This window comes from Sitophilus oryzae, unplaced genomic scaffold (genome assembly GCF_002938485.1).
Source record: "Sitophilus oryzae breed Bouriz unplaced genomic scaffold, Soryzae_2.0 scaffold_1512_pilon_pilon, whole genome shotgun sequence".
In the NCBI taxonomy this organism is placed as follows: Eukaryota; Metazoa; Arthropoda; class Insecta; order Coleoptera; family Curculionidae; genus Sitophilus; species Sitophilus oryzae.
In genome coordinates, this window is record NW_022146184.1 from 2,114,513 (window position 1) to 2,129,138 (window position 14,626).

The window sequence follows — 14,626 nt, forward strand, 5'->3', positions numbered from 1 at the left end:
CTTTCATTTGTTGGATTCCGATCATCCAGTTTGGAGTTATTAACATTTAAATAAAAACAGATCTAACCTTCCCCCACCACTTTATTTTAGCAGATAGGGGAAAATGGTTCTAACAGATCCAAAATTAACTGAACATTATAAAGCTAGTATTTATAGTATATCGTATCTAGTCAAAATTCCTTAAAAATTCGATTTTGTTATTTTCCATAGCAGTTACGCCCTCTAACGGCCGTTCTCCAAACTTGAAAATAATTTCCAGCAATTTCTCATGTTCTCTTTAGTTATAATTTTTTTTTTCCGCAAGCCCTACGTCTAATACTTTCCGAGATAAAGCCGACAGCTATTCTTAGTGGGACACCCTGTACAATATAACATGCGATCGAAAAAAAATGGCGTTAAAGATGGCTAGAGATTGACAATCGATGATAATTTTGGCGAGGTGAAGCTCTAGATGTCATTTACCTGCCAAGTTTTCTTCTTTATTTTTGAATGGTTCTTTACTGCCAGTTGACCTTAAGAAAGTTGTAATTAGGATAACGTCAAGAAAATTATAACCACTCATACTTCTGGCCTCTAAACGGAACACAGCTTTGATCAAATTAATTTCTGAAATAAATAGTCCGGCGTAAAACCGCTCTTAGAAATGTAATATATGAAATCTTATAGATATAGTAAGAATGAATGTTTTATCTAGACTACAAGTAAAGAAGACTGAAGCTGAAATATGCACACATGTGGTAAATTATCTTAGATAGTAATATAAGCTGTAAAATGAAACTAGTATTAAGTATTATTTTTAAACAATTCATTTCAACTAGCATACATTTTTATATTCGCTTCTTAATGTTTTTTCCATTTCTATTTTTCCAGTATACCGATTCTTATGTAAATATTATAATAATTTAAAGATAAGTAAGTAAATTGTTCCAACTTGGAAGTTATTCGCTGTTTTCGTATGTACATACAAATAAAGCCGAAATTGGTATCGATTTTGTTCAACGAAATAAAACAATTGTATTAGAAGATGATTTTTTTATATTTCACTGTTTTCATAACATTTGCCATGAAATAAATAGCATTGTTTTTATAAATATTTCTTGAATTTCTCTAGTTATTCATCTTTTTTAGTTCTTATAGATTTATTTGCTTTTGTTTTCTTTTTATTGAAAAAAAACCGTTGAGTATTTCAATACTCATTCTGTATTTTGAATAAAATAGCACTTTCTTTGCAATGTTTATTTTAATAACTGTTGTAGGTTGTAGCCGTAGTAAACATTTCGCACCAATAATTTTATTCTTTTAAAGCAAAATTTGTCATACCAACTAGTCAAAATTCTTCTTCAATACTATCACAAAAAAAAGTTCGGGGAGGGTAAAAACTACTAAAAAAATTGGAGATTTTTTATCTCCAAAGAAGACTTTTTTGAATCAAAATAAGTTAATTGCGCACAATTTACCTCTGTACAAAAATGTTTCGTTTGTCCGTTAGAGGGAAGGGAGTTATCAATCAAAAGTAAATCCGAATATTAATTAATTTAAAATTTATGAAGGTTACTGTCAAATATAATTTGTGATACTAACATAAAATTCCATATTTTCGCCAACTAAATTGAAAATTATTTTATGCAAACTCAGCATCTAAAAAATATTTTTTTTTTCTCAAAAAATATTCGCGGTGGGGTTTTCTACAAGAGACACGATAGGTAGGAATTATTAGAATTTTGAGAAAAAACCCAGACCACCATTGTTGGTGGAGTTAGAAAATATTTCTATTAAAATTTTTGTAGGGGTGGAAGTAGTTTTCACCCATCCCATACTTTTCTTCATTTTTGTGAAAATCAAATGCTACAGCTTTTAGCACAATAAAGTCACCCTAAAGCTTATTTAAATCGGACTAACGTTTCTTAAAATAAAAAATGTGTTTATTTTTTAATGTTTGATACCATCTAACGGACCACCGAAGCATTTTTGTCTCGATTTTTGTATAAAAGTTAATTATGTCCAATGAACCTGTTTTAATTTTAAAAATTCGTAGTAGTTCTATATCCACGAAATATTGGGACACCCTGTATACTAAACTACTAACTTTCTTGTATTTTTGAAGTATTTAATACGAAATTTTGTTTATTCCAGATTTTACATGGTTAAAAAATATATTAAAGGAAAAATGCTACAACCGAATAGTTGAAGAAAAAATTAGACTAGATTCTTGCTGATTTTTGCTACTATTTTGACAGTTTTAACAGTTAGGCCAACATAATTGCTATACATCAACATATTTTGTTTACCCTAATATAGCTGTTTAGAGATGCCATAATGTTTGACATTCTATTAAATATTAAACTTGCTTCATTTTTGTAATATATTTAATGGATATCAACTTATTGTAGTAATATAGTTAAGGTTTCTAGCACCATTAAAATAATATGACAAAGGGTACTAATATTATTTATATGTTAGATAAGAATAACGTAAGGGCTTCGATTTTAAATGTAAATATTAACGTAGTCTTCTTTACTTGTTCGTAGGCGAATTTTATCCTGTCATTATAATCAAAAATAACTTGTTCGTTCTTGTTCTCCCTTTAGATATGTCGCCGATAGCATTAATGAACTTAAAGTCCCTAGATATTATAGATTATCGTAATATAATAAGGGTATATTATCTATATTTTAACACCATCAGATTTACTTTTATGTACAGGATGAGTCAAATTGGATGCTTTTAAAGGGAAACACCCTGTTCTATAAGAGATAATATCTCTCAGAACTAATATCGGTATCTGGAGCTCAATTTTTATCAAAAACATGATGGTAAAAACCGCACATCGATATCTGTTACAGTTTCGGAGTTACGGGGTGTTTTTTAAAAATGTGCATTTTTAATAAATCGCTGTAACTTTTTTGCTATGGAAAATTTTGTATTTTTGTGATAACATTTCCAAAGCACCTTTTACGTGGAATTTAATGGTTTAAGTTTACTTTTTTTAAAAATAATAATTTAAAAATTATTAACAGAATATTTGATTTTTTTATATGGGACACCCTGTTGTTTTTAATTCATTGAAAATAATTTAAATTGCCTTTCCAAAAATATAGCATACTTGATTCCTCTTCGAGATGTAGAGTTTTTAAAAATTTGCCCACTTTGAATAAGTAGGTTTTGAACGGCGCCGGCTGTAGTGCAAAAAATTCTGGTCTGTGAGCAGCAATTAAAACAAAAATAATATTTGCAATAAAATATGCCGAATTCTATAACAATTTAAACGATATTCAACAACATCAACACATTTAAACTATATCTAATAACAATAAAAAAATTAATAGCAAACCAAGACATGACGTTTTGCTACAGGTATTCGACATGTCAACCGCCTTCTGTTAGGGACAGATGGGACCGTTTTTAAACATTTCTCGCGGAATTCATTAACTCAGTGGAGTTGAAAAATACGTTCGCATAACCGCCAAGTACTTTTAATTATTATCTAGATTATAGACAATTTAAAAATAAGAACCAGAACCTGTACTCTTCCGCAAAGATAAAAATCCAGGATAACAGGCACTAAGTCTGGAGTCCTCGACGGCCAACGGCTGGGAAATTGGCTGCAAAAATTTGCTGATAACTTCTACTAGCCTACTAGTTAAAAGTGGCGAACTTCGAAGAGGTCTATAACAAAATATCAAGTGTCCTATATTGTAATTATAAGTTCTTTTCACTTAATTAAAAATATACAGGGTGTCTCAAAATCAATGTTTCTGTTGACAACTCTTAAATTAATAATTTAAAAAAAAATATATACTTAAACCATTAATTTCTATGTAAAAGCTGCTTTGGAAATGTTTTTACAAAAACACAAATTTTTCCATAGCAAAAAAGTTACAGTGATTTGTATGCACATTTTTGAAAAACACCTCGTAACTCATAAACGGTAACAGATATCGATGTACGGTTTTTACCATCATGTTTTTGATAAAAAAATTGAGCTCCAGATACCAATATTATCTCCTATAGAAAAGTGTCTTTCTTTTTAAAAGTGTCGAATTTGGCCCACCCTGTACAGTAACCCAAACACATTTTAGACATGTTTCATAATTTACATGTTACATTAATCATAAAAAGTTAAAATGAAACAAAATTCAATAAAAAAATAGGTAATCTACACAAATTATGTCATTGAATTCGGTGTTTTCACTTCAATCAATCACGGTCTTCTATTTATCTAGATACTTTAAAACGACCAATTAAATGAAAGAGACTGAAATCATGCATAATTAGGCTCAACTACGACAGGGTGTTTTTATAGTCTGTCCAACAAGAGAATAAGACATGACTGTTGCGGTCTGTCATTTTAATTCAAAACAGAGACCGTATTTTCTGTCATTTTATTAGATTTGTCAAATCGAAACCCTCTCTTGCTGGCCAGACTTTACTTCTACGTGTTTGTTTATTCATTCAATGTGTCACGAATTGCGTTTGATACCTACGTTAAGTGTTTATATAAGATAATTATTTAAAGCAATGTTATACTTCTTAAGGAATGTTTCATGTAATTTTCCTAGTCAAGTTTTTTATGTGTCCAAAATGATTCGAATTTAAATAAAGAAACATTATTGTATTTTTAATATTGTGTTGTTTTATTATTAAATATTTCGTTGTTTAGTTCAATTACACAATAAGGCTATCGGTGCATAGGTGTTACCTCTAATAATTAGGAACTATTATATTTTAAGCGTTAAGCTTCCCAAGTAGCATTCTCACGACTTGCGACCACATGTTTACTAAACACAACGTTGGATTAGTTACAAAAAATAGTTAGCTCCCTACCTTGGGTATTAAAATAAATTTAAACGTTTTTATAACGTTGTGCCGACGTTGGACTAGTACTACAGCAAAGTAGAAGCTTCTGCGACGTCGAATAAACGTTGTCTTGAAACCTTTTTGCTTAAGTGATCTTTAGGTGATTCGACAACGTAGTTACAACGTTGGACAATATAGAGTTTTCCGACGTCAGTTTCAGGACCTATTCCAACGTTATGCAAACGTCGTCTGTTTTACTAATTCCAACGTTGTTTAGATTTCCTTATTCTTACGTTGGTAGGACGTCGAGTCACTACCTTTTTTGCGACTGTATTGAACCATAACCTTAAATCTTAAATTTCACTTCATTGTTCTGTTTCAGTCAGACAGTTCAGTGCTGTTTTTGTTTTTATAAAAAAACTTAATTAAAATGGGACATAAAAGGTACATATAAAACTAAATTTAAATATACATCGACATATATTACCGACAGTTTATCCACTCCCTCGTTTATTTAGATTATAGAGGGCGGCACAAGCTAGACTCTAGGATGACTCAATTAGGCAATCTTGCGACTAGTATACTACCTGTTAAGGCCGAACTGCGACTTTATTAGTCCAGTATGCGACTACTCGAACTACTCCCATCTTAATCTCTAAAACAACAAAGTGAAAGCCGCCATGTTGTTAAATAAGAAAATGTTTCGTTCCTAAAATAGCAATTCCTGCTCTTTGAATACATTAACTTGAAATATTTGACCCTAAAAAACACACGGAAACAATTTTTTCGACTGCCAATAAATTATTCTCATTTTACTAAAAAAAAATTCAAGAAAATTTTTAAAACTTCCTTAATTTTAAGGCCCATTAGTATTTTTCAAAGTAGAAACAATACATTTATCAATAAAGTTGTTTGCGTTTAACTTTTTTGCCTAATTATGATCTTCAAACATCCTCCACACTTAAATACTTTTGTTTTGTTTTCCTTCACTGCCATCTGACATATGTCTCTAACTAAATTATAAAAAAATATTTTTACTTTAATTATCCCAATTTAGGATAAAACGCGACTTAGACGCCATATTAGTTTTGTATTTCTGTGAATTAGGATTTTAAACAACGTTGCAGTTTGTACTAAATTAGGCTTCTAGCCAACGTCGGTATCCAACGTCGTTTCGACCCAAAAATTATTCTCCAAACTAGTGCAGACTAGGGTTGGCACGAGGTTGTGCCGACGTTGCGCACCGACGTTTGGTCGCGTGACATAACGTTGTCTCGACGTCCAAATGCTGCTTGGGTTAATTTTCATGCAACCGTTGTCCGACGATACGATGATACGGTATTAATTTTATTGGTTGAATTTAAAGATTTCGATTGATTAGAAATATCTATAGGATATCCTCTAGACATCTTGAAATCCTGTAGATGTCTCAGAATAGAATATCCTATGGATATCTCTGTCATATATCTAATGTACATCCAGCTGAAATATTCAAAGATGCTCATGATAATAAAATATCCTAACAATATGGTCTAGATATTTAGAAAAATAAATAATTTACTACTTTTTATATTACATAAAATGCAATAAACTATACAGATAGATATATATTACGTCAAAGCAACTTGGTATCTTCTGGATAATCTGGATATTTATGAGCTTGGCCACTCCCAGTAATACAGAGAATTTAAAACGCCCGCTCAAAAAATTTCCCACAATCCATCTCGACAGTTGTCAAACAGTTGTTTCAAACAACTTGTTTGTTTTTGCATCGTGTATTGTCCAGTTCTTTGATTTAGTGAAATTCGAGGTGAATTCGGTCGTTTGTCGATGTTGAATAGGCTTAAAAATGACTAAAACTAACAAAACTGGTTGAGTTTGACTTAGTTTTTTCTTATACTCATAGTTCTAGCCTTTTTCTAGCAGAAATTCTATCCTAACCTCAACTAATGTCGAAAAACGACGAACGACTCAGGGTCTCACAATGAAAAATTTGTGACAAAATTACAGGTGAAAATTTGTTGAAAAGCGCTTGTTCTTTATCCCTAAACCCATTTTCGTGTTTGATCTGTTCGAACAGAAATCCTATTTTTGTGTTTAAATTGTGAGTTTCTGGAAGGTGTGGTGTTAGAAATTATACCTGTATCCCCTGTGTGCTAACTTTGATGTAAACTGTTCCTGCTAGACTCCATAAAGGGTAGTATTATCTGGTATAATACCATGCGATCGAAAAAAACGGCGTCAGAGGTGGCTTGGAAATGAAGATTGCTGTTATTTTGTATGTAAAATTATATGGGGAATGTCATCGATCGTAATTTTCAAGCCAACTGAACGCCGTTTTTTCTATCGCGTCTTTGTGTCCGGGATAATGATTATTCCATCGCTATTAAGAAACCAATCAGAATGTGTAACAAATACATTTAATCATACATTATATTTATATATTCAACATTAACAATTAACAAAAAATAATTTTGATTTAAAATTCGTTTAAGACAGAATAAATCTACTGATTTATTTTTTTCCATTCATCCTCCATTTCCTTCTTCAACTGACTCAATTTCACCAAACACTGATCCCTCCAATCCCTCCTGGCTTGCAGCTTATTCAGCGGAATCTGTGCCTCTAACTGCTTCGCTACTACAGGCACCTGATCTCCCTCAAATTTTGGCGTCTCTTTGAAGTCCTGGCTCACTGCGTAAATTGTTTTCGAATATTTCTCGCAGTACTCCACAAAGCCCCTCGGCGTTCAAGTGTCGTTTCCAGAATGCCTAGGAACGCGTATCTCATGCCCAGAAGACATCCAGACATGACTTTGTCGATGTCTTTGACGTCAAGGGACGCCGTCGTTTACCAAATTCCAAGTCTCGTTGAGGATCGCGTATCTGGAAAAGAGGTCATATCAGATTTTCCATTTGGAGACTGTATTTAGACGTTACTACTCTTTCCACTGTAAGAGTAGTAACGTTAAAAAATAGTAAGGTAAACTATCCAGTTACTGGTATTCTGTCAGTTATTGGCACCCAGACCCAGTCGATTTAATGCGAATATTCTCAAGAATATCATAACTTATAATAATATTTGGAAATAAATCTAGACATAACACTGTAATATTATTTATTCACAATTTTTGTTTACTATTTACTATTTTTGGAGTACCTCAACCATATTTTATAAATCTGTCCTTTTATTATGCATGATTTTTGGCCAATAATCTATAAATATCAAACTTTTTATGTAATCGGAAGCTACAAGGTACTTCGTTACTGTGTTTCTTTAAATATAAAGCTGATTTTATACCAATTATAATTAATAATTCGAGTGCCAATTATTATCATCAATATATTGTTAATTTCAATCATTTGCACCCTATGTTAACAATGATACCGTGCTGGCAACTGTTATTTTTGGGTCGAAGCGACGCGCGACGGTGTGCTGTTGCGGCGTTGCCGATACGCCTTTCCCTATCAAGTAAAGTAAAATCACGATCGCAAACCGCTTATTTTTTTCAAGAGATAACTAGATAAAATCATTATACATGTTTCTGAGCATCTGAAATGGAATTATAAGGATACCGTTAAGGTGTCATTTTTTTTATAACGAGAACACGTTAGTAATCGCGATAATCTAAAAACTCAACTTTTTAACACATAACATGCCATAACTCAAGAACCACTTTAGATATAGAAACTTTTTTATCTTCAAGATCGGATATTTTACAATATGTTTACATAAGAAAAATTCGATAAGGTTATTTTTTCCATTCAAAAATTGTAAACAATCCATCCATTTACTTTTAGAGCATAGCAATTTTCAGCAATCGTGTAATTTTTTTATTGATAAAGATTTTCACATACTGTCTACAAAGAAAATACAGCAGAAATATTAACAAAGTTCTTGAAAAAAACTACAATCTATAATTTCTAATAGATTTCGAGATATCAATTTTTGAATTCAGAGTTCTAATAGCGCGACCACTATCGAACACCCGCTCAATTCCACTTATTTTTACCAAAAATGCAAGTGTTTCTAGCTTGCACTTAAAAAAATTCAAGCTGTAGAGAAAATGACAACGACTCCATAATAAATAAACAAGTTAAGTATCACGAGACGTAATTAAATCGTGAAGCTGAACGCATGACGTACACCTTTCCCTAGAACTTTAAGTACTGACAGAGGTATTGATTGGGTCGACCGATCAACTGCAGAAGTGTCTAGTCCTAGCAGTCAACAATGAAGCTTGACCAATCAGGTTGGTTAGCGTGGTTATTTGGAGTGTGTTAATTCATTTGTGTTTATCAAAAACTCTAACGTGATTGGTCGGGCTTAATAGTTGCCTGCTAGGGCTAGACACAAGTGTCAACTGCTACAAATCTGTTAATCTTACTGTATTCTATTCACAGCAAACCCGGGAATTTCTCTTGAAAAGGACACTGGGGTTTGTCCGATTTCTTCCATGATCGCCCTGGTTTTCTTTGCTACTTCCGGTTTGGTCCATGGAGCAGGAACTACTTCAACCAAAGGTACATAGTAGGGTGGATTGACTGGATGAGAAACGATAATATTTTCTCTGGAAATAAATATTTTAATTATTTGTAATTGGTTTTAATGTTTATACCTTGTTATTATACAAAACCATAATAAAACTATACTCTGTTTTTTTTTCCCAGGTAAGATTTCGATAGACGATGACAGAAGAAAAGCAGATGACGTCCCATACCAATCTATTTATTTTACAATCCGTCATGCGTCGTGTCTTGTTGTTTTTAAGCAGTTTTATTGGTTTATTTAAAAAATGACAGATCGTATTTCAATTTTATTGGTTTGACGGAACGATGAACGACAAACGAACGCCGATGCGTATCAACTCGCCTTTAGATTTTTGTCATTTTTGACTCTTGTCAAAGTCTTGCCAAATTATAGGTTATAATTTTGTGTCAACTTTGTTGTTTTGTTAAATACCCTGCGTTTTGGAAGATGATGCATTTTTGATTCGTATTATTACGTGTGGTTTTGTGTCTTTCGAAGTCAAATGGAGGAAAAATCGAGTGAAAATTAACTGTAGACCCAGAGCACAGTTTATGGTTAATACTCGGGCTGCCCAGGCAGAAAGTCTTATACACCAATGAAGTTGCCATCGATAAAGTTTGTATACCATTTCGTCGTAGATAAGTGCATCTCGTATATGGTAGAAGGATCAAACTAAACACATACTAAAAACTGGAGTAGCTGTAAAATATCGACATCACACGATAGGTAAATAATGGATTTTAGTACTGCAGAAAAATAATATCAAAAGGTATCTACTGATTTAAAAAAATTAAGATTAAAGTTAATTAATCAACCTTTAAGGTATAAAATTTGGTAGGTGCTATTATTAATAAAATAGTTTGTTTTATTTGCCTATGTTGTTTTATTTATTCCTGTGGAATATTACAAATTTGTATTTGTACATAAGTTATATTGATAAATATAATCATAAATGCGGGTAGTTTCATAAAGCTTGAAAGTAAATAATAGTTCTTTTTTATATTTTTTTGGTATGTAGTGCCTTGTTCTTGGTTTTGTGTTAACACATACCGTTTTTATTAAATAAAATAACTCAATTATATTTTTTCAGTTTTATACAGTTTTTTTCACAATATTTTGAAGTAATCACTTGTCATCTTGTCAATCAAATTTTAAATACATCCTGCTATGCGTTCCAGTTGTACCAACTTAAATAAATAACTAAAATAAAATAAACTACTTTGAAATTAAAATTACAGACACATCTATCACTGTCAAGGATCTTCTCGTTGGACAGACTATAGTGGAAAATTATACCATACTCTGTGGTTACGGCACTAAAAGGGCTGCAAAATACAGAAAAAAAAACGGTGGCTTCCAAAAATTTTTAAAAATATTTTTTTTTATTTTTAAACTTTATTCAAGCTTATTCTTTGTAAAGTATAAAAAATCTATAAAAGTTTGTGTAAACACATAAATAAATATACAGGGTTTTGTTTTCATCCCCTTACAATAGAATTAGCATTTCGTTTTTAATATAATTAATCCATTTTTCTGAACTAGTTACCAATAAGTATTACTTAAATTCAACTTAAAAAATATATTTATATTCATATCCATGAGAAAAAAAAAGAAACTAAATACATCTGTACCTATATTTTATGTAGCTATTAATGAAAGTAACAAACTAACACCAAAATGAAAAGAGCTTAGAACGCTCCTTTCGCATTAGATGTAAATAATTGTTCACTTACAACCATTTACACTTTTAATTATATTTTAATTTATATATAATTTTAAAATATCGGTAACATTATCTGATGATTAAAAATCTTAACTTAGACAAATAATAAACAACAAAAAAAAAAAAAAAAAAAAAAAACAAGAAAAAGAAACTAAAATATCTTTAAGCTCTCTAGATAGATGAGATAATATCTTTAAGCAATGGATTTATCAAATGGATAAAAAACGATCATTTAATCTATATAAGTTTTAGAGCCTCAGGATGCCTTCTATTTTATTCTTCTATTATTACTTGACAGGGAGAATCATGTTGGTGAGTCTCTTAATATATCCGAGAAAATTAGTCGAAGGTGCATGACATTGTCGATAAAAGTTTTTGACCGAATGATGATGCATCATAGACACATTGACACTTCTTTGTAGTTCTATATTAACAACTAAATATTCAAAATTAATGAGTATTCTAATTAATATTAAATTTTATGTCATATAAGCACAAAACCGAATAAAAAACTTAGCATTAACTGGGAAAATCTAGTTAAAAGTTACGACATTAAAAATTTATTTATAAATTTGAATACCTATCGTCATAACGAGAAATTAAAATTGACATTAGAGAAAAAATATACCAGTTTCCTTTCTAAAACTAATTAAAAACAACACAACAATTTTTACAGCAACTAAGGACAACCCAGTAATACAGTTGTAGACTTATTTATTTTGGAACGTAAATCATGGTTTCGGGAGAGTTAGGCAACCAAATGGGTATTTGTGGGTTAATGTCTTGTTAATGTTGGTCATGAAACTTTGATGTCCTGATGGCTGCCAACCTAAACGATTAGATATTTAGTTGTTTCAAGTTCAATACTCAGTGAAAGCTCGGACTGTACTTTAAATGTAAAAAAGACCCAACACTTTTATGAATAATATCCAACAACAACACAAAACAATTCACAAATTCATATAAATAACCACACCATAGAAAAAGTTGACAGTTATAAATACTTAGGTACAATTGTAAATAAAAATAACATTGTTCATGAAAATTAAAACTAGAATAGGACAGGCGAGAACATTTGTGAAAATGAAAGAGTGCTTATGTGGCAGCGATCTCAGCTTGGATTTAAAAATCAGAATGGTGCGATGCTATGTTTTGTCGGTGCTGTATTATGGTGTAGAGGCTTGGACTCTAAAGAAACTTGACATAAGGAAACTAGAGGCATTCGAAATATGGTTGTACCGTAGAATACTTAGGGTAAAATGGACCGATAAAGTGACCAACATGGAAATCCTGAAAAGAATAAAAAAGGAAAAAGAAATTATCATAACGGTAAAAAAGCGTAAACTTCAGTACCTTGCACACGTCATGGGAGGAGAAAAGTACCACCTACTCCAACTGATATTACAAGGAAAAATTCAAGGAAAGAGAAGTGTAGGAAGAAGGCTCACTCATGGATGAGAAACTTACGTGACTGGTTCGGGTGCACTACAAACCAACTATTTCGGTCGGCTGTGTCACGAATACGTATAGCACTGATGATTGCCAACCTTCGCAACGAAGAAGGCATTTGAAGAAGAAGAAGAAGATGAAACTTCATAGTTATGAAAAACTGTGTTGCTTCCTTATTATTTAAGACAATTTAAAGCATTTTGTATAGCTTACACAAAGTAGTTTAGATGAAGCAGTTCTTAATTACATCCAGATTTTTATTGATTTTTTTATGGTACCAGGAAACTCAAACCTAGAATTACAATGAGGGAAAACATTTAAAAACATTTTCCTTTTTCAGAGTACCATCAGTTTTTAGCTAACTTATCACCAACGTTAAACGGACTAATTTTATTTAATCAAAATTTAATCAAAATATTTTAGCTTCATCTAATAATCTTATAAGCTCGAAAATTTCTTATCAGGGATTAATAATGGGCCCGTTTTTATTCAAAAATCTTTACGATTCTATAAATATGGACTATTGGGAACCGATACGAGTGAAATTATAATTAAAAAAAATACTTCCGATATTTTGATTTTCTGCCACTATTGGGAACTTCTGCATCACTGTGCGCCGGCATAAAAATCTCCATAGTTGTATAATGAATTTAAAATCACGCCCTCGATTACCCCGACTAAATGTTTAATTGATATAGAATATATCGTTCCAAAAGTCACTAACTTACTTTTTATTACTTCCGAGAAAAACGCGTCTAAAGATGAATTGCATTGCATAAAGATGTTATAGTTAGTAACTATTCGGTATTAAAATACAACATAAATAGCCAGAAATCGTGGTTAATGACTTTTTCAATCGATTCTCCGCTTCAAAATACAGTTAGTGATTGAATTTTCAGGTTCGGAAAAATGTTAGTTAGTGACTTTTGGCAGCAGTAGGACGATATGCAGGTATGTATTCCGCAATTTTTCATCAATATTAATTTCATTTCACTTCAATAAATTTTAAAGTGCGCCCTATATTTAGACTTCTTACAACCATCAATATATTTACGTATCCCTAAGCCAAAGCTAAATAAACAAACTAGTTATTTAATAAAATATGAAAATTGTACTTGGAAAACAACATTCCATGTCATTGATAAAAAAAAATATGTTACAAGAAACGCATAGTGGCGATTTATTGAGGTTATTGAGATTTCCGATTTAATTTTGTAGTATCTTACCCACTTTTTCTGGTATATTCAATATATTTCATTACATACTTGTATTTCTAAATATGCTGAAGTTCAATTAGCTTCATAATTAATCTTATTATTAACAAAATTTTCTTGTCTTGCTTATTATTTACTCTAGATCGTTTTTGTAGTGTTTACATCGTTTTAATCAAATGCATTTGATTAAAACGATGTAAACTTGCACTAAAACCTAGAGAACACACCTCTAGGTTTTAGTGGCATCTATTAAGTAGGTATTAATTTATATTTAAAAGTCTTTCATTGATTGGTACAGGCAAAGTAAACAAACATTTTGTTTAAAAACAAAATAAAAAAGAAAATAAATGTGGCAGTATCACCATTACTAAGAGTTTAGAAATTATTAGCTTTAAAACATAGCCACAATCTGTGACTTAGCTGATTAAGGTTTTTAAACTTATGTCCTCGATTGGAAATTTAGAAAATGCTATAGTCTGTCCAACAGGAGGATCCTAGTCAGTGGCAATTGTGTCTGTCATTTTAATTCAAATGCAAATTGTAGTTTCTGTCATTTCTAAGATGTCTTCGACAGATGAATTTCGAAAATAAGACCATTACTTACTTATGTTGTAAATGGTCGCTAAAAGCTGATGGTAGGAATGTAGACGTCGAGCTGGAGAAAATTGTACCAGGACTGGCAATGTCATCTACGCCTTTCCATACCTTCCTTTTAAGTTCTAGGTTCTCAGGAACACATTCTTGAACGAGGAGGGCATCTTTTATGGCCTCTTTCCAGATTGTAATTTAAAAAGTTGAAACCTCATTGTGGTATTTCTTTAGTTGTCAGTTTGTAGCATTTTTTATTCCCTTAAACTAAAAAAAACACAAAAATTATTATTTAAACAAATATGAAATAAAATGGAGACCTTAT

The 14,626-nt window shown here is 31.3% G+C and overlaps 1 pseudogene; it reads right to left on the reverse strand.

The window, feature by feature from the left end:
• Window positions 1–7,201: 7,201 nt before the first annotated feature.
• Window positions 7,202–14,626, reverse strand: part of LOC115878437 — a 7,706-nt pseudogene continuing 281 nt past the window's right edge.